The 25,902-nt window shown below is 39.4% G+C and overlaps 1 protein-coding gene across 5 annotated transcripts in view; it reads right to left on the reverse strand.

Moving 5' to 3' along the window:
* ATXN1 (ataxin 1) overlaps positions 1 to 25,902 on the reverse strand; it is a 528,710-nt gene that overhangs the window by 241,232 nt on the left and 261,576 nt on the right. For all 5 annotated transcript variants that reach the window (XM_036759715.1, XM_036759701.1, XM_036759708.1 and 2 more), the window contains one exon: positions 19,043 to 19,103. The gene's annotated coding sequence lies outside the window, so the exon portion shown is untranslated. The remainder of the gene's footprint in view (positions 1 to 19,042; positions 19,104 to 25,902) is intronic.

Here is a 25,902-nt window from a genome sequence, read left to right on the forward strand (position 1 = left end):
CATAAATAAACTCCATCATCCTCCAAAAAGAGGCAACTAGGTGGCACTGTGGATAGACATCTGGACCTAGAGTCAGAAGCCCTGAGTTCAAAATTGGTCTCAGACATTAATTAGTGGTGTGATTTTGGGCAATTCACTTAACTTCTCTGCCTCCGTTTCCTTGTCTATAAAAGGCGGCTAATAACAGCATCTACTTCCCAGGGCTGTTGTAAGGATCAAACAAGATAATATTTCTACATCTCTTAGTACACTGCCTGGCATGTAGTAGATGCTATATAAAATGAAATTATTATTGTTGTTAAAAAAAATAACTCCCAAATAAACTTCCTGTGCTGACTAGGGTTATAGCTTTAGTAATGGATATAGAAAGAGGGAGAAAGAAGAATAATTTTGAAAAATGCTTCACTGACTAAAAGTTAAAAAGTCAATGCGAAAATAATGAATTCAAAAGCATATTTGAAGTTGTCTGACTATAAAAATGATATATTCCCAAAGCACAGGATATGAAGATGTGCTGATTAGCCCTTTACAGTGAATTTGCTGCTGGTGAAAGAGTTTTTTAAAACAATATTTTATTTTTCCCCAATTACATGTAAGAACAATTTTTTAACATTCATCTTTTTAAAGTTCCAAATTCTATTCCTCCCTTACATGGTAAGCAATCTCATATAGGTTATAGATATATAATCAAGTAAAACATATAAAATCGTATTTAAGTGCATTACAGGTCTAACGGGGACTGGCCAATGGAGTCAGTCCTTAGGCATATGCAGAGCATGCTTTGCTGATTTAAACCCCAGGAGGACTTTAGAGCATGCACAGGAATACTCTTCTATAGGCTTCCCACATGAAAAAGGGGAGCATTTTGTTTGGCTGCTGAGAAGAAACTGAGAATGCTTACAAAAGCCACTAACTGGATGATTCTGTTTGCTTTTCCTGGCTGTATTCAAGGAGGCAAGGGGTGCTGTAAGCCTTGTGGTAGGGAGAGAGGTCTCACGCCTTTCTTTACCTGCCTGTGCCGTTGCTGTGTGATCTGGTGAACACACAGCTCTGCTGCCGCTTCTGACTCTATACTGGTTTTTTTTTTCTTGCTCTTATGTGATGGAATTTTGGGGAAAGAAGAGACCAGACAGTATTTTCAAATACTGTAAGATTTGAAAAGTTGGAGGATGCTGTTTTCTGGAGCAACTTGCTCCATCAGCTGCAACACATTTGGATGTGAACTAGGAGGAGGAGAAAGTTTGTAGCAACTGCTTTAAGTCTGAGCCTGCTCTCCCAAAAAGCCAAGATGCTATAAGGAAGAGTGTGTCCTTAGGCATTCAAGGAGATGGTTTGGCCTTCAATTCTTGCTGGATTTTCTAAGTAATTATCTCTTTGTAAAAGCAAACTGATGTTAATTGTTTAAGTGAAAGTAAGGCACTAATCACTGGACAATGTCTATGACATAAGAGAGATAATAACTGTAACTGCAAGTTAATATTTGGAAGAACACACCAGAATGGGGCTTAAGCTGAAAGCATTAGATAAAGGTACCCTCAGCCCATCAGGGATACTCCAAGAAGCCTAAAAGGGAGATGTAGCCCACCTCACTCTAGGGGAGGAAACCCAGAGTCTCACTACATTGGCATGATCAAGATGCAACATATCCTGTGCTGTCAGTGCTGACACATAAGAACGCAGATATTTTCAGAAAGTGATAAGGGGCACATTATGTATAAAAATAAGTCAATTGGATCATATAGAAGTCAACATATTCACACAAATGAATAAATGTATCACTTTTATGGCTTCAGTACATTTAATAATATAAGGAATAAAAAAAATAACTTTATTGTCACCTTTTTATCCTTCTAGCACACTATTCCTCCCTCGTTAGTATTAGTGAGAGCAACCAATTTCTTAAGTGCTTTGCGTCCTGAAGCCTCTAAGTAAAGGTTTAGATGAACACTTTACCTTCATGTTGTAGAGAGTATTCTTTCAGGGCAGAGTTTGGATTAGATAGCCACTGATGGCCCTTCCAAACCTTTCTTAAATAATAATAATTTGGTATTCAGTCTTTCCAGCTTTGAAATGACAAAACAACATAACAGTGTGTTGTTCAGTCATTTCACTTGTACCTGACTCCTAGTGACCCCATTTGGGGTTTTCTTGGCAAAGATACTAGAGTGCTTTACCATTTCCTTCTCCAGCTCATTTTATAGATGAGGAAGCTAAGGCCAACAGGGTTAAGTAGCTTGCACAGGGTCACACAGCTAATAAGTGTCTGAGGTCACATTTGAACTCAGGTCTTCTTGACTCCAGGCCTGGTGCTCTATCCACTGGGCCATCTAGTTAACACCATAACAATAGTTAGCATTTGTAGAGCACTTTAGCATTTGCAATGTGCTTTACAAATATTTTTTTATCCTTCCTACAACCCTGGGATGTAGGTACTATTATTACCCCATTTTGTACTTGTGGAAACTGAAGTTGCCAGCAGTTAAGTGACTTGCCCAGGATCCTATAGCTAGTATCTCAGATCATACTTGAACTCAGATCTTCCTGACTCTGGGCCCAGTACCCTACCCACAGCACTATTTAGCTGCCTCCAGATTCTGTGACTATTAATTTCTTGACCTATTGTAACAACAATGTTGCTAATAGCTGCTGTGGAGGTGAAGGACCAACAAACAAGAAGAGCACACAGGAGTGCTGCTAGCACAGGTTCTTTGATCTGCTTTTCTAAGGAAAGCAACTTTAAGGGGTTTGCAATCTCACTTTAATCAAACATACCTATATCATTCACTTAGTTCAGGGGAAAAATTCAGCACCCTGAACTTCAGAGAAAACACAAACAGAAATTACAAGCAGAAATTATATAAACAGCAAAATAACACAAATCAGCAGACAGGCTTCTAGCTGTGTGCCCACAACATTACATACATAGTTGCCAGAGAGAGAAGCATGCACATCTGGGTTTTCAAAGCTGGGGGGCTTCTTAAAGGCTACCCAGAGTCTCCACAGAACACTTTTCCAATGAATGAGTCCCCAAACAAAATGCTAACCTCAGAGTATTTACATACTTCTTCAGGGTCAGAGAACTTCACACCTCTCCAGGGCTTCACAACTCTTGTGACCTAACTAGCAAAAGGGTGTGATTCTTCCTACAAACAGAGGCAAGATACTCAATCAGAGGCACTTGATTGCCTTAGTCTGAGAAGCACTCCAAAACAAAAGGCAGCAAAAAGTTCCACTTTGCTTGCCTTTATATCTATCATCTATAATATACTACAAAATGATAATACCCAAAATTTATTCTTTTCCCCCGAAGAGATTAAAGCATTTTTACAAATACTTTAATTTTGTCCTCAAAATTTCCCTATGAGATGGGAAGATGAAGTATCAATGTAATTATCATCATAATTATCATTATAATAATAAATATCATCATCATATATGAACACCCTCTTGAGCCTAATGCCTATTGCTGGGTACCTCAGATATAGAGAGATAGAAGGCAAATCCTCTGCCCTCGGCAGGGGTGGCATGCCCTAGAAGTAATATTTTATTTATATGGCATGCCTCTCCAAGAGGAGAGTTGGGGAGGCATGTCATATCAATAATGAACATAATAAATAACAATATAAGAAATCAATGAACGATGGTAGCAATAAGTGCTCAAGGAGTTCAGAGGAGGCAGAGTTCACTGAGGGCTACATCAACCAAGAAAGGAAAACCTTACAAATGAAGAAAATGAAAGAGAAGAGTTCTAAAATGTGCCTGAGTTCACATGGCTAGTTGCAAGTTATCAGTGAAACTAGGACCAGATGGATCTCCTTTATATACCATAATGTGTGCACATAGGATATATGTGCATGTATATAATATATGTCCATGTGAATGTCTATACACATTTATGGATATGTACATATATATTGTATGTGGCCTGCACATATATGCATATATAATCACATTATTTCTTTATATCAAACCTTCATTGATGCCTTTTGTTTTTTTTTTTACCATCAGAATAATTTTCCCAGTATACTTTGCTCCATAACTACCTGGTAAGCCTTTCTTTCTTAACAGAAAAAGATATGTGAAATCAACCAATGCAATAACCACATCTAATAGTGTTACGCAGTATCCTGCACTCACAATCACACACCTCTCACAAAATGAAGCCCAGTCCTCCAGAGCCAAAACAGATCACAGCTGGATCATAGCTCCCAAACTGTAAGGGACCCCAGGAGGGGTCCAGAAAGATCAAAGAATTTGTCCAAGGTCATACAAATGTCAGAGGTACAGAATTCAGCTTAATTTTGGTGTTCCTTTCATTCATATTATTGCAGTCATTGAATATTTTTTTCCTGGTTCTGCTTACTTCACTCTGCATTGATTCACACCAGTCATTTCATGTTTCTTTGGATTCTCCAAATCTGTCATTTGGGCAGTTTATTGCTACCAATTATACTGTTTTGAATATCTTGATATATATGGGAATTTTCTCACTGTCCTTGACCTCCTTGGTGTATATACGTAGCAGTGGGATCTCTGAGTCAAAAGGTAAAAACAGCTTAGTGGCCTGTCTTGCATAATTCCAAACCTTTCCAGAATGGCTGGACTAATTCACAGTACTACCCACAGTAGCTCTGGCTTAAAACTGCACCAAAATTTATGGGATGCCCTGTATATCATCATATTTCTCTTCTTCCTACCTCCCAGTAGTGGGAGACAGTGTGGTATTACAAAAAATAATACAGGATTTAAAGTCAAATGACCTGGAGAGTTGAGGTTCATATTATTAAGAATCAGAAGCCAGATCACCTAGAAGGTGATCACCGCCCTGCCTGGGGACTGAATTCTGCTTCTTTTCCTTACTAGCTGTGTGACCTTAAGCTAATCACTTAATCTCTCTGAGTTTCAATTCCTTCATCTGACAGAGGGAGAACAGATAGGGATGATATGTACTCTGCCTTCCTCATGTCATGTGGAAGCCTAAAAAGCTAATGCAATCTTAGGTTGCATTAAAAGACACAGTGTCCAGAATGATGGAGGTGATATTCTTACTACACACTAGAAAGGTTCAGCTCTGGCCTCCTTTGGAACGAACCTGACAAACAAGCCAATCCAGAGAATGAGAATGGTCAGAGGACTAGAGACTATGTCATAAAAGTCCATCGATTACCTAGGATTTACTAAGCACCTACTATGTGCCAGGCTGCTAGGCTAAGGCAGCTAGGTGGCTCAGCGAATAGAGTACTGGGCCTGAGTACTGAGGCAGGAAGACCAGAGTTCAAATCTGCCCTGAGAAACTTTCTAGCTGCGTGACTCTGGGCAAGTCACTTAACCTCTGTTTGCCTTAATCAACTAGAGAAGGAAATGGCAAACCCCTCCAGTATTTTTGCCAAGAAATCCCCATGGACAGAATTGGTATGCTACATGGTCTCATGAAGAATCAGACATGACTGAACAACAAATGTATCAGGCACTTTGCTAAGTCCTGGGGACAGAAAGAAAGGCCAAAACAAACAAAAAACCAGTTCAAGACTAATGGCAGAGACAACATATGAACAACTATGCACAAAAAAGATATATAAAGGATATATTGAGAGTAATCTCAGAGGGAAAGCATTAAAATTAAGGAGGATTGTGTAAGGCTTCTTGTAGAAGGTGGGACCTTAGCTGACACTTGAAGGAAGCCAGAGAAGCCAGGAGGAGGAGATGGGGAGGGAGAGAGTTCCAGGCATGGGGCTCAGCCAGTAAAAATGCTCCAAGCAGGTGGATAGAATATTATGTGAGAGGAAGAGCAAAGAGCCAGAGTCATTGGATCTCAGAGTACAGGAAGGCGAGTAAGATGAGAAAAGTAGGAAGGAGCTAGGTCATGAAAGGCTTTGAAAAAAAATCAGTTGAAGGAACTGGGGATGACTGGAGTAGAGGTTTCAGAGGAAAGACAATATCTGAATTCTAGGATCTGAGGGGCTGTCATGTGAAAAAGGGCTTAGACTTTTTTTCTCCTGGACACAAAGGGCAGATCCTAGGTAGGAGTGCTAAGAGGTAAATTGTAGCTTAAAAGAAATGAAAGAAATGATTATTTATAACCAATAATTTGGGGAGATCCAGAGTTCCCCCTTTTTCTATAGTCTTTATTTCAAAGTTCAGTCTCTTGAAGGGCATTGCTGATAATGAGACTGGATTAACTTTTTAAACAATCTTATTTAAACCCCACCCAGGAAGGGAAGCCATTGTGTTCTACTTAGGTTTGGGTAGGGATAAAATCTTTGAATTTAAGTTACCTCCAAGGCTGATAACTTAAAAGTAAATGACATAATCAAAGTTCATTAGGACAAGTCCAGCCCCACCCCTTATTATAATATTCATTCTCTCATTAATTGTTAATTAATCAGAGTTGATTGCCACCCTCAGGAACACCCCTCTTCCAAGAGTATATAAACTGTGAGCCTGTGGCCATGATTGTCTTTGGCATTTGAGAGTGCCACTGACCTTTTATTAAAATGCTAGTATTATTAACAAAATGACTAATTACCCAGAAATTATGTCTGCTGAACTTTTTAAATTCCATGGAATAAAAAACTATGAGGATTGCCCAACAAAGGGGTGGGATTTCTCAAGAGCTAACAGATTTACCATCACTCATCCTCAGGCTGGATGACAAATTGTGGGGGAAGAGGATTGTCTTTCAGGTAGGAAATCTACTGCATGGCCTCTGGAGTCCCTCCCACCTCTGGGATTCTGGGATTCCATCTTCCCTGCTTGCTGTGAGGATTAGGTAAGAAAGTAGAGGCAAAAATGCATTGTAAAACAATAAAGCACTTTTCAAACAGTAAGTTCTCTGAGGGAGGTGCTGTATATCATTGAATTTGACTGAATTTAACATTTATTAAGCACCTACTATGTGAAAGAGATGGTGGTAGGTGCTAGGAATACAACTCTCCCTGACCTCAAGGAAATCCTACCTGAGATTATAATCAGGGGATACAATAAATACACAGCTAAGTAAACAGAAGGTAATTTGAGGACAGAAATGTCACTAACGATCAGGAGCCTATTCCCCCCACCCCCCTCCCATAATGTCTAATAAAGTGCTAAGCCCCAGTTGATGCTCAAAAAGTATAGACTTAATGTGCTACTCAAATGAATGAATGATCCCTGTGTCAGTATTTGACTTCCCCAGCATTCATCTTGGTTCTCTTTCACTGTAAAAACAACAGTCAGCATTCCATCCAGAGGCGGCTAACCATGAAGCAAAGGGAATGCATTTCCCACTGTGCTGTTCTCACTGAGCTGCCTTGCCCCAGTGATGACTGAGAGCACATCCTGTCCATCTGCTGACTGTATTATCACAGGCTGGCTTTGCCAGTCCTGGCTCACTCAAAGGAGGGAAGTATTTACTGTAGACACCGCCTTTTCCTCACTCTACCCCAAGCCAAACAGCTTAAGAAGGTTCACACAGTCCTAGAAAAGGTAGGCTGTTACAGGATAATGGTAAGAACAATGTTTATCAAGTTCTTATCCCATACAGAAGCCTGTTGAGAGGCATTGTGAGTAGGAATGGTAGAGAGGAAAGAGTAAAGAGGGGGACCAAGTAAGTCAGGGGATAAGAGTGGACAGTAGGAAGGAACCCATTCTGTCAAGACACTTCCTAGCTGTGTGGTCCTGGGCGAGTTTGCCTCAGGTTTCTCATCTGTAAAATGAGATGGAGAAGGGAACGGCAAACCACTCCAGCATCTCTGCCAAGAAAACCCCAAATGGGGTCATGAAAAGTTGGGTCATGACTTAAAAAAACAATTTAACAACAACATTCTCTCAAAGGTATAGTGACCACTGGTCATTTTATCTTGGTGACAGCATGGAGGCACAATGCTATGCAGGGCAGAGAAAAGGCCTGGGACTCTGGAAATCCATGATCAGGGGATTAGATGATTATGCATTAAGAGCTGCAAGGTACCTCGCTTCCACTGCCTGGCAATTGGGGAGCACTGTGAATAGATTTCTGGGCTTGGAGTCAGAAAGATCTGAGTTCAAAGCTGACCAGAGACATATGTTAACTTTGTGACCCTGAAAAATCACTTAACCTCAGTTTTCCCACCTGTAAAATGCACGAACTCCAGGGTTGTTGTGAGGATTAAATGGGATAATATTTGTAAGGCACTCAGCATAGTACCTGGCGCATAGCAGGTGCTTAATACTTATTCCCTTCCTTTCCTCTTTCAACCCCCCGCATGACCCTAGGCCAGGTTACTTCATCCCTCCAGGCCACAGTTTTCATATTTGTAAATTGATGGTATTGCATTAGATGGATCTATATGGTTCTTTGGGCAGCTAGGTGGCTCAGTGGACAGTGTTGGTTCTGGAGTCAGGAAGATTAATCTTCATGAGCTCAAATCTAGTCTCAGACACTAGTTGCGTGATCCTGGGCAAGACATTTCACCATGCTTGTCTCAGTTTCCTCATCTGTAAAATGAGCTGGAGAAAAAAAATGGCAAACTCCAGTATCCCTGCCAATAAAACCCCAAACGGGGTCACAAGGAGGTGGATATGACTGAAATGACTGAACAACAACACATGGTTCTTTCCAATTTTAACAGTTTTAATAGCTTTCCAATAGTTCTTGCAGAAACCATAGACACAGATCAAAGGTTTAGGGGCTGAAGGAAGCTTAGAGGTCATCAAATCTAAGACTTCTCATTTTAAAGATGAAGCCACTGATGCCCACAGTGACTTGTACAATGTCACAAAAGTCGTATGAGTCAGAGGCTGGATTTGATCCCAGGTCCCCTGAATACAGAACTCTTTTCACTGTACCACAAAGCATCCCAGATACTACCACGGAATCAATGTATACCACAGTCTTGGTCTGTGGCAAAAAAAGGAACAAATAAAAAATGAGCAAGGCAGAAAAAGATAGCACTGGTAAAATCCCTAGATTGTTTTATAGTGGTATCATCAAATGTTCATAGACTAGGCTTAGCTGGTAATCTAGGGATCTGAAGTACATGTTATTAAATTGCTGTCCAAAACACCCAGCACGAACTGCTGAAACTAGCTGAGCTTCATGCTGGTCCTAAGAAAACATCAACATCTCTCTTAGAATCTAGCCCAATCTTCAATTACCAAATGGCACTCAATGCCATATGTTTTATGAACTGTGTACGCATGTGGTACATATGTATGTGGTATCCATGATTGGAATCATGGTTTCTGAGTGTCTTTCTAAAGATAACAAGCATGTGCCTTCTGTTATCACTAGCTTGGATCCAGAAATTGACTTGTAGGACTCTTTGTTGGAATTCAGGGTCTCTTGAAAAGCTTTCCCTTAGAGCAAATGCAGACTACCCAAGAAAAAAAAAAAAAACTGGTGACCCTTCCAGTCCAACAAGCCACAATGGAACATATGCTGGCTCTACTGTAGCTGACTTTCTTTGTTCGTTTTTCATTTCCTCCCTCACCTTTTTACTTAAAAGCAAACTCTGAGTTTTACCTCAGAATATAGCACTTAAATTGGACAAATAGCTACTGTGAATACTGTTTTCCAGACTTGCCTCACGGCCACCTAATCCCCTTAATTCATCCCCTTGATTTCACCCTTATCCAACTCACAGTTTCCCAGAGCTCCCTTAAATTACCCAAGCAGTAACATATCCCAAAGACTCTGCTTTGTCCAAGACATATTCTTACATGCATATGAATATATAATGTATACATTTATGTATATAATGTACGCACTAATATTATATATGTATATTATACACATATGCATATTGTTTACACTTTTTTTTTGAATGGACCTCATTTCATTGGTATTGGAAGCTACCAATGAGGAAACTCCCTCTATCAGTGCAGACCAGTATCTGCTTTGCAATTTACAGTCTAACAGTCTTTAAAGAGTTGGCTATGGGCCCTGAGAGGTTAAGTGATTTGCCCAGGATCACGTTGCCATTGTCAGAGAAAAGACTTAGATCTATGTCTTCCTGGCTCTAAGGCAGGTTCTTTATGCTGTTACTACACAAGACTGGTGATTAATAAATGTTTGTTGATTAATAAATGTTTGTTGTGGAATTAAATCATCTTGGATTTCTTCTGGTTTGCTGTTGACAGCAGGGGAGTCCCCCATGTTCATGCTTCTAATGACTCTGAACATCTGTGCAAACTGAGCTGCCCAGGGCTGCAGAAATAGAGATTTCTAGGTGAATCACCTATGCCTGCTCTAGGGCAGAGCATAGGCAGGAGGGCATACTGTCTTCCTTCTGTCATAAGCTGACAAGCGGGTATGTTAAGTCCCCTTCTAATTTCTCCGGTTAATGCAGGTAACAGCGCTTTAACATCGAATAATTGTCCCATTTGTTGAGATGACGGGGCTGGATTAAAACAAAACTAGACAGAAAGCTTACATCCACGTAGCCTTTATGGAGGAAAACAAGCAAAGCTGGGCATCTCATAACCACAAGAGGAAGCATGAGCTGAGATGAATAGACTCGGCCCGTTCTCTTAGAAGCAGAGGGAGCTTCGATTGTTTCTACATGCAATGGGGAAATAAGATAGAGAGGCAATGGGGTATAGAAATCTATCTTGCCCTAAAACAACGGGGGAAGGGGGATGGGGGGAGTGGGGTGACAGAAGGGAGGGCATACTGGGGAAAAGGGACCAACAGAATACGTGCCATCTTGGGGTGGGTGGGGGGGAAAGATGGGGAGAAAATCTGTAACTCAAAATCTTGTGGAAATGAATGTTAAACACTAAAAATAAATTAATTAATCTTTAAAAAAAAAAGCAGAATGAGCTTCTCAGAATCCTAACTGGGAATGATCTACAGCTAGAGGAAGCAAGCTGCCTCTTTAAAAGTCCAGATTTGAAGTCCAGCTCTGTTAGTAGCAGCATGTGTGACCTTGGAAAAGTCATTCATCTTGTTGCACATCAGTTTCCTCATCTATGAGTTCAGAAGATTGAGCTATTTGCTGCCTATTATCCCTTCCAGCCCTAAATTCTAAGTTCCCTATGAGGTTTGACTTACCTCTTGCTGAATGATCAACCCCTCCCTGTGCCAGCCCTGGTCTTGATGGTCTTGCTAAATTACATCTTCTCTTTAATGCACACTGGCTGATGAAGAGGTAGTATATTTTTAAAAATTGCCTCTGTGACACTAGAATAAAATTTTAAATTCCCTGGGGATGAGAGTTAGGGACAATCAGCAGGGGCAGTAGGAGGTAGGAGATGGCAGTCTGGCAGCTAAGCAGCTCTAGCAAGACACACACACACACACACACACACACACACACACACACACACACATCCCAGGATGTCTTCTGCCATATTTGCATATCTCTGAAATTCAGGGGCTCATCGTAAAGAAATTCTCAATTAAACACTGACAGCTAAGTGGAATTAGTAAATCTCTTCTGTTAAATGGAAACCCAGCTAAACAGAAACAGTCCTCATGCCAAGGTGGTGCAATAGATGGAGTAATTGGCCTGGCATAAGGAAGGAAGGCCTGGTTTCAAATTCAGCCTTAGACACTTACTGGCTATGTGATCCTGGACAAGTGTCACTCAACCTGTTTGCCTTTGTTTCCTCATCTGTAAAATGGGGATAATAATAGCACTTACCTCCCAGGGTTGTTGTGAGGGTCAAATTAGATATTGTCTGTAAAGTGCTTTGCACACTGCCTGGCACATAGTAGGTGCTTATATAAATGCTAGCTATTATTACTGCTAGATATGATTATCCTAATACTACAGTAGATTATGCCAGCTATTGCCTTATAGCCTGGAGAATCAGTTCATATATAAAATAGTTTTCTGTTATGGGAAGAGCACTGGGATGGGAGTCAGCTTCATTAGGTCCTAATTCAGGCTCTGCAACTAACTGCCTGTCTTACTTTGGGCAAGTCACTTGGTCTCTCTAGTGCTCACCTTCCCCATTTCTAGCCCAGTCTAAGGCTAGATCATCTCTTAAGTTGTTTCTAGGTTTAATATTCTATTTTTATCCATCATGCTTATTATACATTATTATATATTATATTATATATTATACAATCATTATTATATAGTGCTAACACAGATTCAGAGCTGGATGGGAATTTGGAGGTCACACCTAGTCAAATAAAGTCAATAAAAATTTACTAAGTGGCTACTATGTGCCAGGCACTGTGCTAAGCACTGGGGATACAAAGAAAGACAAAATATAATTTGTCTCATTTTCCAATTAAAAGTTAAATAACAGAAGCGCAATTCTTCTTTTGGATGAGAATAATCTATTTGAGATGTTTTCATATTATTATTATAATACCAATTAATAATACTGACATTTGCAGATGGATAACATTATTAAATGTCATGATTTTTTTTGTGCTGTAAATGAATACAAATTCTACATAGCAGATGTGGGAGTTAAAATGATTATTGCCAAAACTATAATAATAATAATAATAATAATTAATGATAATTCATATTTACACATCACATCAAGGATTACAACGTTCTTTATTTTTCACAATCCCTTAAGTAGGCAGTATGGATGTTTGCTGTTATTTGTCCTTCATTTTTAAAGAGGACTAATGATATCATGGGGTGATGTCTTGATTTGTGCATGCATTGGATTTAAGTGAGGTAGAATTGCACAAAGTCTTCAACCTCACTCTCTCTTCCAAAGTCATCAAAGTCCAGTGGCAAGACAAAAGTCAAGATGGCCCAGGATGCAAAGGTTGACCTTGGCATCTTCAATGTCTGACCAATTTCTAAGCAATTCATAGTGCCTGACCCTCTTCCCTAACTTATCTGAGCAATGCCTAACCAAGAATCTAAGATGGGGGGCGCCGAGCGGGGAGGGAAGCCACTAGGTCAAATAAATCATTCACTGACTCTCAAGGTGGAGTAGCCATTTTTCAGGATAAGCCACCCATACTTTTCATTCCTGTGCCATCTCCATGTAAGGGTAGGGTTTTTCTGAGTCAATCAATCACCCCACCTCATTCAAAGTAACTACCAAGATGTTATCTATACTTGATAGCTTCACCAGGTGAGAATACCTCTACTGGATTAACCAAAGGCATTAAACTAGGTGTGAAAAGTCCTTATGGAAGCAGTATGAAAGCCATCACTGGATAAAATAAAATGACACTACACAGGAAATATTTGGGGATTAGTTAAGGAAACTCAGTCTCATCCTCTGAGGCTTGTATAAGCAAACCACTTCAAGAACACGGATTTAAGTATCTCATCAGTTTAGTAGTGGAAGGGGTCCTAGAAAGCCAACCCTTAGAACACTGAAGGGAGATAGGAAGAGAGGAAAAAAGCATTCATTAAGAGCCTAGTATATGTGCAGTGCAGTCTTTTACATATATTCTGTCATTTGATCCTCAGAACCCTGGCAGAGGCAGTATAAATATTATTTTTTTTAAGAATAAAGATTTGATGTTTGAGATGTATCATGCCTGTGGTCACACAGCTGGTCAAGGCAGGATTTGAATCCAAGTCTCCCTGCTTTATATCTAATGCCCTTCCTGCCATACTATATTGACTTAAAAATCAGTGTAATAACAATAAATGACATATCTGACATGGACAAAAAACTTTTCCCACAACAATTCTCTTAAGGAAGTCCCTGAAAGTATCACTACCTCCATTTTGTAAATGAGGTAACTAAAGCTCAAGAAAGTTGTTATTTTTTCAGGGTCACACAGCCAGCACCAAGATTCAATTCCAATTCTTTTGACTCCATTTTCTCTGTCTTCCCTTCTCTAAACATCCTCGGCTCCTTCAACTATTCTTCATACGATATGGTTTCTAGTTCCCTTGAACCATTATGCTTATACTTTAACTGTGTTAAAAGATTACTAGACTAGTATTAGATAAGAGGAATTGTACAGATGCAGCATATTTGGATTTCAAGTCATTTGGTAAAATCTCTCATGATAATGCAATATCAATCAATCAAAAAACATTTGTTAAGCACCTACTATGTGCCATGCACTGTGTCAAGTGCTAAGAATATAAAAAGAGCCAAAAGATAGTCCTTACCCTCATGGAGTTTACAATCTAAAGGAAGAGAAAACATACAAACAAATGTATACAAAGATAACAGAGGGAAGGAACTAGAATTGAGAAGGGATAAGGAAGACTTGGAGAAATGTTGGATGGGAAGTGATATAAACATGCAGATTACACATGGTTCCAAAATTGTATCCAAAGAATGCTGATTAATGGATTGCTGTCAACTTAGTGGGAGGTTCCTAGTGGCACACCATGGAGCACCTTCCTGTTCTAATCCACATTTTTATTAATGACTTGGATGAAGACATGGAAAACATGGTTATCAAATTGGCAGGCACCAAGATAACAGGGTAATGCCCTGGGTGATAGAATTAAGATCCAAAAAGTTCTCAGCAGATTAGACTGATGAACTGAAGAAGACAAAATTTGATAGGGATAAAAGAAAAGTGCTGCATTTAGCTTTTTTATTTTTTTTTAAAAGAGTGCATTGTAAAAGAATAGCATGGGGAAGAAATGGCAATTTATAATACGTCTAGAGCTCCTTTGGGGACTTAGGACCTTAGCCTCCAATATAGCTAGATCCTGTCAAAAAATAATGAATCATAAGGGTCACATTATTTGAATTCACACTGCATATTTCTAATGTCCTGGAACCAATTCTCTTATTCTACCTAATGATACTTTTGACTTCAGACTTTTTTTTACTATATTTATACTCACCAAAACCTTAATTTCTCTGGAAGACATTGTATACCCAGCCCTCCTCTCCAGTACTGAATTGTGCAATCCCAATTCATTGGGCCAAGAGAGAAGGCATATTGCTGACTCCCTACGGCCACCTCCAGTCTCTCCCTCTTCCAGTAGGTTCCCTCCATTTACATATAACTCAGACCACACTCTGGTAGTTATCTCCAGGTTATTGTTCTTCCTTCCTCATAGTATACAGTAACTGGCTCGCAGTCTTCCTCTCCATCCTATCTTTTTTCTACTTGGAGACTTCAATGCACAGATGGGTGTCAATTCAAACATACTGGTCTCCTAGTTCCTCAATTCCTGTGACTTGGCCTTTCACTCTACCCCAGACACACACAGGGATGGTCACACTCTTATTCTTGCCATTACTCATAAGTATTATAATTCTAAGACCCAGAATTCTGAAACTCCTTTGACAACAACCTCCCAAATTTCTACATCTTCCTGTGCCTCACTCCTTCTACACCTATTTTTTTTCTTCATCATGCTTTTAATGAATTCTGTCTCTCCCTACTCTGCCTTGGATCCATATCGCTGTTCTGGCCTCACTTTTCTCCCTTCACAATCTTGACCCTATAATTAAATAGTACTCTTGAAGAATAGTACCCTTTACCTCACTCTGCTTGTGCCTTTACAAAACCCAACCCCAGGTCAGTCCCACCATCTATCTCCTCCTCTCCTCCTCATGTACTGCTTAATGCTGCCAGAAGAAATAACTTTCCAGTGTCAATTGGGTCTGCAATAAATTTTTGTATTAATCTCAAGTGGGTTCTCAATGTTGCACAGGTATCTTTTTATTCTTCCCTATCATGCTCTCAAAAGCAGCTGTTCCACACTTTCTCTTCTTTCATCAAGGCTCCCATAACACACTCCTTCTCCACTCCCTATCCACAAAAAACATTGTCTCATATCTTACTCAGAAAATAGAGGCTACCTAGCATGAAATCCTTCATATATTATATTCTACACTTTAACATCCCTTGACATAATTCCCCTATCATTTTCTATCTGGCTCCTCTCCTAGACTTCTTGATCTCCAGAAACTCATCATCCTGCAAGATGACATCAACTCGGAAACACACCTCCTCAGCACCTCCTGCCACTGGGGACCTCCCTTTCTCTCATTAGAGAGGATGGGAGGTGGCCACTAGAGAGCTCCTTAGTTTGGGAGGTCCTCCTACATCCTCTGTTGTTGTTTGCTCTTCCTTATCAAAGATGACCACTAACACCATGGGGTGATATCCTGACTTGTGTGTGAACTGGATTTAAGTGAGGTGGAGTTGCACAAAGTCTTCAGCCTCACTCTTTCTTCCAGAGACATCCAAGTCTAGTGGCAAGACAAAAGTCAAGACTACTGGGGCTGGCCTGGAGTGCATTATATGTGTATTGATTTCTTCTATGTCTGACCAAACTCTAAGCACTCCATAGTGCCTGCTTCAGCTACCTTCGTGGCCATTGGCACAAATTGTTCATACCCACCCATTCTGCTGGGTCTTCACATGCTTGGAATAGACATCCCCCTACCTCACCAACAAGTTTGAGGTCTATCTATTACCCTCAACGTGGTTTAGCCCAGCTGCTAAGATATTTTACCAGGGTGTGGCTGCTGTGCAGGCTACAGCTTCTCTTGGAGCCACAGGTGAGAGTTGGGTGAGAGGTGGACACCAAAGGTGGATGAGCAGCCCTGAAAAGTCTCAGTAAATCTTCACACCAGAGGAGCTGGTCCTCCCTTGAATATCCCATACACCCCAGATCCTCTACCATTTAAGGAAAAAGTAAGGGCAGTCACCTCATGATTTCCACCCTGACTGCAGTACTTCATTATATCCCTGTGCCAAGTCCCTTCCCATTTTCAGTTGCTTTGTATGTGTTATTTTCCCCCCTTTAGATTGTGAGCTCCTTGAGGACAGGACTATCTTTTCCCTCTTTATATCTCAGCACCTATCACAGTACCTAGCACACAGTAGGTGCTTAATAAATGTTTGCTGACTATTGACCTCTTTTACTTTGTTCCTACCATTTCCTCACAAAATCTATCCTATGGAACTCTTCCCTTTACAAGAAGGAACCTAATCTTCATCCCTGAGTTTTCTCTTCCTACCTTTCTGTCTATTTCTCAGGCTCCTTTGCAAAATTATCATGCACGTCCTACCTCTTAATCATGGATATATAGATATACATATATATATAGATATGTATATATACATACATATATATATACACACACACACATATATATGTGTGTGTGTATGTACACGTATGTGTGTGTGTGTATGTATATATATATATATATATCTCCCCCCAGGCTCTGTCTTGATACAGCTCTGCTCTCTCTACTCTCTATTACCTTCTCTTTTGTCTTGGTTTTATCAACTCCCATGGGTTCAATTAGTTCTGCAGCAGTGATTATCAGATCCCTATATTCAGCTCTAATCTCTCACCTAATCTCTAGTTTCACTTCATCAACTGGATATTGGATATATCTGAAAAGGCTATCACAAGGGCACTTTAGACTCAACATGTCCAAACAGCAATTAAAGACTCATTGTAAACATAAAACACATATTTACTCATTCATTCATTCATCTATCTGTTTGTTTATGTATTTATTTAAAAACACTTCTCTCCTCTAAATGATTTCCATGCCTCACAGGTTTACAATCTTGGCATTTTCCTTGAATTCTTCCCATTATTTTCCATATTCACTCAATTGCCAACTCTTGTCAACTCTACTGCCACGACACTTGTGACATCAGTTCTCTTGTCTTCACTCATATGGTTACCATCCTCATTCAGTCCCTCATTGCTTCTTGTGTAGAGGACTACAACAGTAAGCTGGCTTGCAATCTCTCACCTCTCTAATCCATCCTCCACACAGCTGCCAAAATAATTTTCCTAAAACAGAAGTCTGACCATGTTATTCCTCTGCTCAAGAATCTTCAATGGCTCACTATTATCACTAGGATAAAATACAGAAGCCTCAGATTAACATTTAAAACTGTTCACAGTCTACCTGTAGCCTACCTTTCCAAGTTTACATTCCAGACACTATGGCCTTCTTGCTGTTTCCTGAACTCAACCTTCCATTCTTTGCTTCCATGACTTGGCACAAGCTGTCTACCAAACCTGAAATTTACACTTTTCTCACCTTTGTATCTTAACAAGGCTCAACTCATGCACCATCTCTGATGTGAAGCCTTTCTAAATGCCTCTCATTGTTATTGCTCTCTCTCCTCCAATGATCACACATATTCCTATCTATTTACATATTATAATTCCCCCCACCTCCGCAAATAGAATTGTCAGGCTCTACTGGCTGTGGGCTTAATGGATTGAGAGCTCAATATGAGCCACCAATGGGATGTGTTTAGGAACAGTCTGGAATGAGAGAAATGTTGCCCTATGCTCTCCCCTAATCAGCTTCCGTTCTGGGTACCACACTTAGGAAGGGCACTGACAAGTGGAATCAAGTAGTATTTGAGACTCATGACATCATTTGAGGAACAATTTAAGAATCTGAGGATGTCTAATCTGGAGCATAACCTCTGGAGAGGCACTAGGCAGCATGTGACAGTTGTCATCACATATCTGAAGAACTATCTTCTGGAAAGAGGAAGTGTAAAAGATTAAGACGGTGAACAGAAAGGACCAAAGGACAATAAGGGGTTACTGAATCAAGACAGAACAGACTGTTTCATCTGTATTGCATAAGGAACTATGTTAAATAGTCACCATTCTGTACAGTTCCAGATGGTAGAAGTAGGACTAATGGGAAGTTATAAGGAGGCAGATTTTGGCTAAGAGCTTTTTAACAATTACAGCTATCCAAAAATGGAATGGGGTGCTATCAGTTAGTGAATTTTCCATTTCTGGAAGTATACCAGCAAGTGTTGGATGACCACTTGTCTGGGGTTGTTCTAGAGACAATTAGTTCTTACACTGGCCAAATATGTGACCTTAAAGTTCCCTTGTAACCCAAGAGTCTGTGATTCTAGAATGATGGCAACAATGATGCCAATTAACAATGAAACATACGGATAGCAAAAAATAGCACAAGAATCGAGCCATTAAGGACAAAATCCTACTTCTGCGAGAACTTCTGATAGTGAAGACTGAGGAACTAAAAATACATTTTGTCACCTATAGGTCCAGACATTGAAGGCAAAAAGTACAGGATGGAAAACCTAACTCAAGAAACTCAGCTAGAAAGCATGATTAAAAATGCTCCCTCCCAAGAATTGTACCTGAACAAGCATTTCCTGTTAAGTTAAAAAAAATATAAGGCTTAAATGAAAACTGACCTTATGGAAAAAGCACGTTGCTTTCTCTTCACCAAGAAACAGATCTAACGTCTTTGGAAAACTGAAAGAAAAAAAGATAAGATTAAAAACAATTAAGTTGTTTTTAGGTTGATTCTGCAAATAAGCACAAGTCAGTAGTCCTGAAGCCCTAAATGAAATAAGGACAAAACTAAATGAAGTCAGCCTGAGGATAGTATCAAAAAACAAATAGAAACCACTGTACATGCTAATGCATCTTCCTCATAACCCTGTAAAGAATGGAAGAAAAAGCATTGTAGACTGGGAAATATTTTTATAGACTGTTTCTGGTTCATTTTTCAGATATATCAATGGGGCTTTTAAAACTGTACTTTAATTAAACATGATAATGATTTTTTGCCCATTTCAGGAACTGATAAGTTGCTGATGCCAGAGAAGAGGATTACAGACAACAGGAAGCTGGGAAGGGGAAATAATTTTTCAGGAAAACTGATGAATCTAGTCTTGGACATGTTGAGCTTGAAGTGATGAATACATAAGTAGAGACATATTGTAAGGAATAAAGTTGGGTTAAAAAGTTGGTAACAGAGATAACTGATGTTAGATCTCTGATATCTCATATCACTGAGATCTCTGAAGGAGTTAATTTGGAGGAAGAAAAGCAGAGAGGGGGAAAGGGAGCCTTAGTAGAAGTTTAGAGATAGAAATGGGAAGAGGCTCCAGATAGGAAGCAATGAGTTCAAATAGGCAGAAAAGGATGTCATGGATGCCAAGGAACCAAGGAAGAAAATCACCTCTGTAAAATATCAAGTACAGAAAAAAGGGTGAGGTAGATAAAGACCAACAAAGGCTGGACCATTGGTCAAGGATGTCATAGAAATGATTCATATATAGGTCAAGGTCTATTCTAGTAGTTTTTAAGGCTCCTCTTTACAATTTTGAGTCTATGAAAAGATAATGAGATTCGGTTAAATGCCATTCATTGCACACAATACTCCATTTCCCAATTCCCTTATTATTTCTCCTGGATGTCCTCCATGTCTGGAATATTCTCCCTCCTCATTTCTATCTCCTAACTTCCCTGGCTTCCTTCAAGTCTTAGCTACAATTCCAACTTCTTCGAAGCCTTTCTCAGCCCCCTCAATGCTTTCCTTCAGGGATTACCTTCCATTTACATTCTCTACTTTTTGCATGTGTATAGTTATTTATACATCTCCCCTCTTAGAACCTGAGCTCCTTAAGGACAGATACTGTTTTAGCCTTTCTTTGTATCCTTAGTGTTTAGCAGAGTGCCTAGCATGTCTTAATCCCTTAATAAATATTTCTTGGCTGGTTGACTGGAGGAGGAACTGCTGACCTTAAAAAGAATGGTTTTAGAGAAAAGGTCTGGATACTAGAGGTCTCCACATACACATTATGTTTGTGTCCCCCTCTATGCTCATCCCTTCTGTTTATCTAACTTCTGCCCTTCCTGCAAGGACTAGCTCAAATCTTCTACTGTAAGGCCTGTTTCAACAGTTCTAAAACTTATTGAGTTCCAATCCTCTGAACTCTGTCCTTAATGTAATACACCACTTTGGTTAGCATATGTCATTACTTTGTAGTGCCATCTTTTCACTTATCTTCTCTCCTAATGAGACTGAAAGCACCATGAAGGTAAGGACCATATTTTAAACCCCTTTGTACACTCAGAGCATAATATCTTCAGTTCAACAAAAGGATGATGAGTGAGGCACTATGGCATAATGGAAAATATCTTGTTTTCAAAACTCAAAACTTGTGGGTTCAAACCCCAGTTCTACTGCTTATACAACTTGTGCTGACAAAACAAACAAGCGATAACTTTCTACACACACACACACACACACACACACACACACACACACACAAACTTATTACAAATTCAAAGTAAAATCCAAGTGATTTCAGAGGGTACTAGTAGTTAGAATCAGGAAAGGTCTTATTATCTCATTTGGCCAGGTGTATGGTAGTAGACATGATATTTTTAGAGCCTAGTGGTAATTCTGGACAAGACTATTCCTGGTAGGCATGAAATCATGCATTTGCAGCTAAGGAAGATGAGTGACCATCTTGATTTCATACACATAAAGGAGACATAAGTAGTTAAAGGATATAGCAGAAGGCAAGCTAGAAATTATACATCCCTGGGTGACCACAGGTATTATATAAACCTTTCATTTAAACTTGGATACCTGTAAAAACACTGGAAAATGACAGACCATTTAGAAGATTGCCAAGTAGTACATTTTGAAGTACACATTTTGTCAGGGCAGTCTAATTTTCTTCTAAAAAAGACTGGCTGGCTTGGTAGGTCAATCAATGTAATATGTTTTGAATTTCATAAGACTCTGGATTCTGTGTCTTAACTGCATCAAATATATCAGAAAATATCATCTGTAGCAAGGCTTAGCAACAGGTTGGGGGAATGCCAATCTGACGTCTGACCTTATCACTCAATTAAAATTGCTCTCTCTAAAGGTACCAATGACCCTTAATTGCGAAATCCAATGGCCTTTGCTCAGCCATCCTTCTTGATCTCTCTGCAACATTTGATATTCTCTCCTCTCTGGGGTTTCATGATACTGTTTTCTCTTGGTTCTCCTTCTAATTGTTTGATGTACCTTGTCAATCTCTTGTACAGTATCATCATTCATGTCCTGTCTTCCAGTTGTGGATGTAACCCAACACTCTATCCTGGTTCTTCCCTGTCTATACCAGCTCTCTTGACAACCTCATAAGTTTCCATGATTGAATTATTGTCTTAATGTAGATGACTACTATATCCATATGTCTAATCTTACTCTGCCTCCTGAGCTCTAGTGTTGAATTCTGGTGATTCAACACTGGGCATTTCTAATTAGATATTCCATATGTATATCATACTCATTATGTCTAAAATATAACTCATTCTCTCTACCCACCCTCCTGGGAAAAAATCCTCCTTCCCAATTTCTCTATTTCTGCAAAGGTTACCATTATGCTTCCAATTGCCCAAGTTTCCATCTTTAATCATCCCTATCACTTTAATTTCCCTCATCTGCCATATTAAAAAATTGGTCATCTTGTAATTTTCCCTCCATAATATCCCTCACATTCATCACCTTCTCTCCACTTCTACCACCACCTCCATACTTCAAGAACTCACAGACATCTACCTGGAACACTGCTGCCTCCAATCTCTCTGTTCTCTATTATGCAGATGCCAAAACAATATTGCTGAAGTAGGTAACTCCCCCCAGTCAAAGAGCTCCAATAATTCTGTAATGGCTCTAGGATAAAATATCAATTTCTTTGTTTGGCTATTCAGTCTGGCCTCAGCCTATATTCCCAGTCTACTCCTCTTCATGCATGCTAAATTCCAGACAAACTTTACCACTTGGTGCTCTTTAGACACCACATTCCATCTCTCATCTTTGTGCCTTTCCATAGGTTTTTGTCCTGTACTTCAGAATTTAGCATCCCAGAAAGATTCATTTCAACTCCTCTGTGAAGCAGCAACTAATGGCATTAAGAGTCACCAGCTGGCCAGTTATTTTTTGCAAGTTCATGTCTTTCTAATGTGAAAGGAGAGGTCACTCCCAAGAGAGTAAGAGCTCTCTGTGACTTTCAGTGGAAGTCAGTGAGAGGGCCAAAAGGTAGTAGGTCTTAATTATCCGGGCAGCATGGGCATAGCAGCACAGATGAGAGTCCTGACAGCCCCACCAGAATAGGACCAAATTGGCAAACATCTCTCAATTACTTTGCATCCTTCTGATTATGTGTTACAAGCACACAGTCCTATGATTGACACATAGCAGGTCTTAAACAACCCCCTTTAATATTTTGCTTAAGTTATCAGAGCATGGCAGACAGAACACACTCTCATCTGACCTAAACTCAAAGTTAATCACTGAAGTGCAGTTTTTCAAGACAGCTCAGAGAAAGTCAAAAACAAACAAGGCAAGGCTTGGTCTCAATTTGGATGCCATTAGTCACAGTAAGTACACTTGATATCTCCCTTGCCTGTACCATTAGACCTTCAGCACAAGTGAATGGCTTTTATACATATCTCTGGACATCCAATCATTTGAAGGACTTTTTCACAGACCAACTCACTGACTGGAATGAAAATAACTTGATTGAGTCTGTGAGCAAAATACAGAAGTCTTTAAAAATCTTTACTAATGATAAGCTGATGAACAAAAGAGTTTGCTCCTTATGTTCATACAGCAGATCAAGTTGGGAGAAGGTGATGATGCACCTCAGCAGAGGACATGATGAGAATTCAGAGTATCCATGATGAATTGGATAAATTAGGAGTAACAAACAGAATAAAATTGAGTCCAAGCAAGTTTAGAGCCCTGTTCTTAGCAAGCAAAAACAACATATAAAAATAAATGACAGGGAACAACTAGCTATATGCTGGTATGGAAGGTGGGCAAAAGGTGAATCAATCAACAAGCATTTATTGAGCATTCACTATGTGTACGGAACTGTGTTCTTTGGGAGAGAAGACAAAAGTGAAACTATGCTGCCCTAATGGAGTCAACATTGTAACAGGAGAGAAAAACATGTATTTGTCTGTATAAGTATCCATGTGTTACATACATGCATGTACACGTGAATTCACATGTATGTATGTTGTATAATATACATATGACAATATATTAATATTATTACAAATAATATTGTATATATTAATGTGGATATGTGTGTAGATATATTTTATGTGTATATATACATATACATATTTACGCATATATATATATACACACACACACATTCACATCAGATAATTGTGAGAAAAAGACTTCATGTAAAAGATAGTACTTAAGCTGAGTCTTTAATGAAACACAGGATTTCAAAAGATGTAGGTGAGGAAAGGTTATATTCCAGTCACAAGAGCCAGCTTGTGCAAATGCACAGAGAAGGGACATAAAAATGTCCTGTATGTAAAATAGCATGTAGGCTAAAATGGCTGGGTGGCAGATTTCAAGAAAGAAGGCAAGAAGGCGGGAAAGGTATGAAGGGGCCAGGTTGTGAAAAGTTTTAAATGCCAAATAGTAGTTTGTCTTTCATCTTAGAGGGGGACAGTAGAGTTTGTTAAGCTGATCAGACCTGTACTTCAGGAAAATCACTAAACAGCTATGGCAGAAATTGGGGTTGTAGCAGGGAGAGTTTTGAGACAAAAAGTCCAAAAGGCTACTATGACAGACCAGGAGAAGCAGGATAAAGAGCTGATCTAGAGTGGTAACTGTGTGACTAAAGAAGAGAAAGGATACATGTGAGAAATAACGTGAAAGGAGAAACAAGAAGATTTGGTATGTGACTGAATATGCAGTGAGAGCAAGTGATACTATGGTTCCAGACCAAGAGGTGATGGTGCTTCCTGCAACAGTAATAAGGAGATTGGGAAGAAGGTTGAATTTAGAGGAAAGTTTACGAGTTTGGTCTAGACATGCTGAGTGTGAGATTCCTATGGGATATACACAAGGAAACTTTCCGGCAGGTAGCTTGTGATCCAGAACTAGCTCAGTGTCATTTCTAATGTCATAGCCTATAATTCAAGAAGGATGTGGTAACTTGGGAATAGAGTCAAAGGAAAATGCAATTAATTTGGTTGTTTTAAGTATTGGCACATCAAACCTAGAATAAAAAGTTTAAAGTCAAGTCAAGAAGCACTTATTATGTGCCATGCACTGTGCTAAGCAGTTCGGGATTACAAATGCAAGTAAAAAGAAAGGTAGTTTCTACCTTTAAGGAGCTGACATTCTAATGAGGAAAGATAACACATAAAAGAGGTATTTAAAAGCTTGGGGGAGGGGGTTAGGAAAAGGACTAGATTTCCTTGTATAGAAGGAATAGAACTGGATTTTAGCACATTTGACAAGACTTTTCTCGGTATTATTTTTCACCATTTGGAGAGAAATGATTTTGGATGAAGGCACAATGAGGAGGATTCAGACTTGTTAAGTGGTCAGAACCAAAATATGTTGATTAAATGGACTAATGTTTATCTAGAACAGGACTTTTCAACTTGGGGCCCCTGGACTTGATTTTTATTCTTTTGGTATTTTGATAAATAATTCAATATAATTCATTTCCTTTGTAATCTTATGTAATTTATTTTATGCATTTAAAAACATTTTTGGATGAAAAGTTCCACAGGCTTTGCTAGCCTGCCAAAGGGGTCCAGGATACAGAAAAGATTAAGAGCTCCTGACTTTGAGGGAGGTCTTTAGTGTAGAACCCTGACCAACTACATTATGTTCACCATTTTTTAATAACTGACCTAGCAGAAGATAGGAGGTTTTGTGTTTATTAAATTTGTGAAAGATATGAAGCTGGATTCTACCGAGCAGCATAATTAGGACCTAAAATTTCATGTTTACGACAGGGTAGAAACTGTGGTCTGAATTTAATAAGATGAAATTCAACAGGGATTAATGTAAAGTCCTGCACTTGGGTTAAAAGAAAAATCCACTGCACAACTGTAGAAGAGAGGAGGGAGGGCTAGATGACTGTCCATGTAAAAAAGACCAGAATGTTTTAGTGGACTACAAGTTTAATGAGTTAGAGGTGTGGTGAAGCAGTTTTTTAAATTACTGTGATCTTAGCAGGCTTCAAAGACAGATGCAGAAGATGAGAGGTAAAAAATTCCAATATGTTTTGGTCTGAGTACTACAGTTTAAGGGGAACATTAATAAACTGGAGCAAGTGAAGAGAGGGTAACTAGGACGATAAGTGAACTCAATTCTAAAGCCAAATGAGGACTGATGGAATGAACTGGAGATGTTTAGTTAGCAGAAAAGAAGTATAGCAAGCCATCAGTGCATGACCATCCGACATAACTCTTGTCCATGTTCTCCTACAAGTACAGC

Source organism: Trichosurus vulpecula, chromosome 1 (genome assembly GCF_011100635.1).
Source record: "Trichosurus vulpecula isolate mTriVul1 chromosome 1, mTriVul1.pri, whole genome shotgun sequence".
Classification (NCBI taxonomy): Eukaryota; Metazoa; Chordata; class Mammalia; order Diprotodontia; family Phalangeridae; genus Trichosurus; species Trichosurus vulpecula.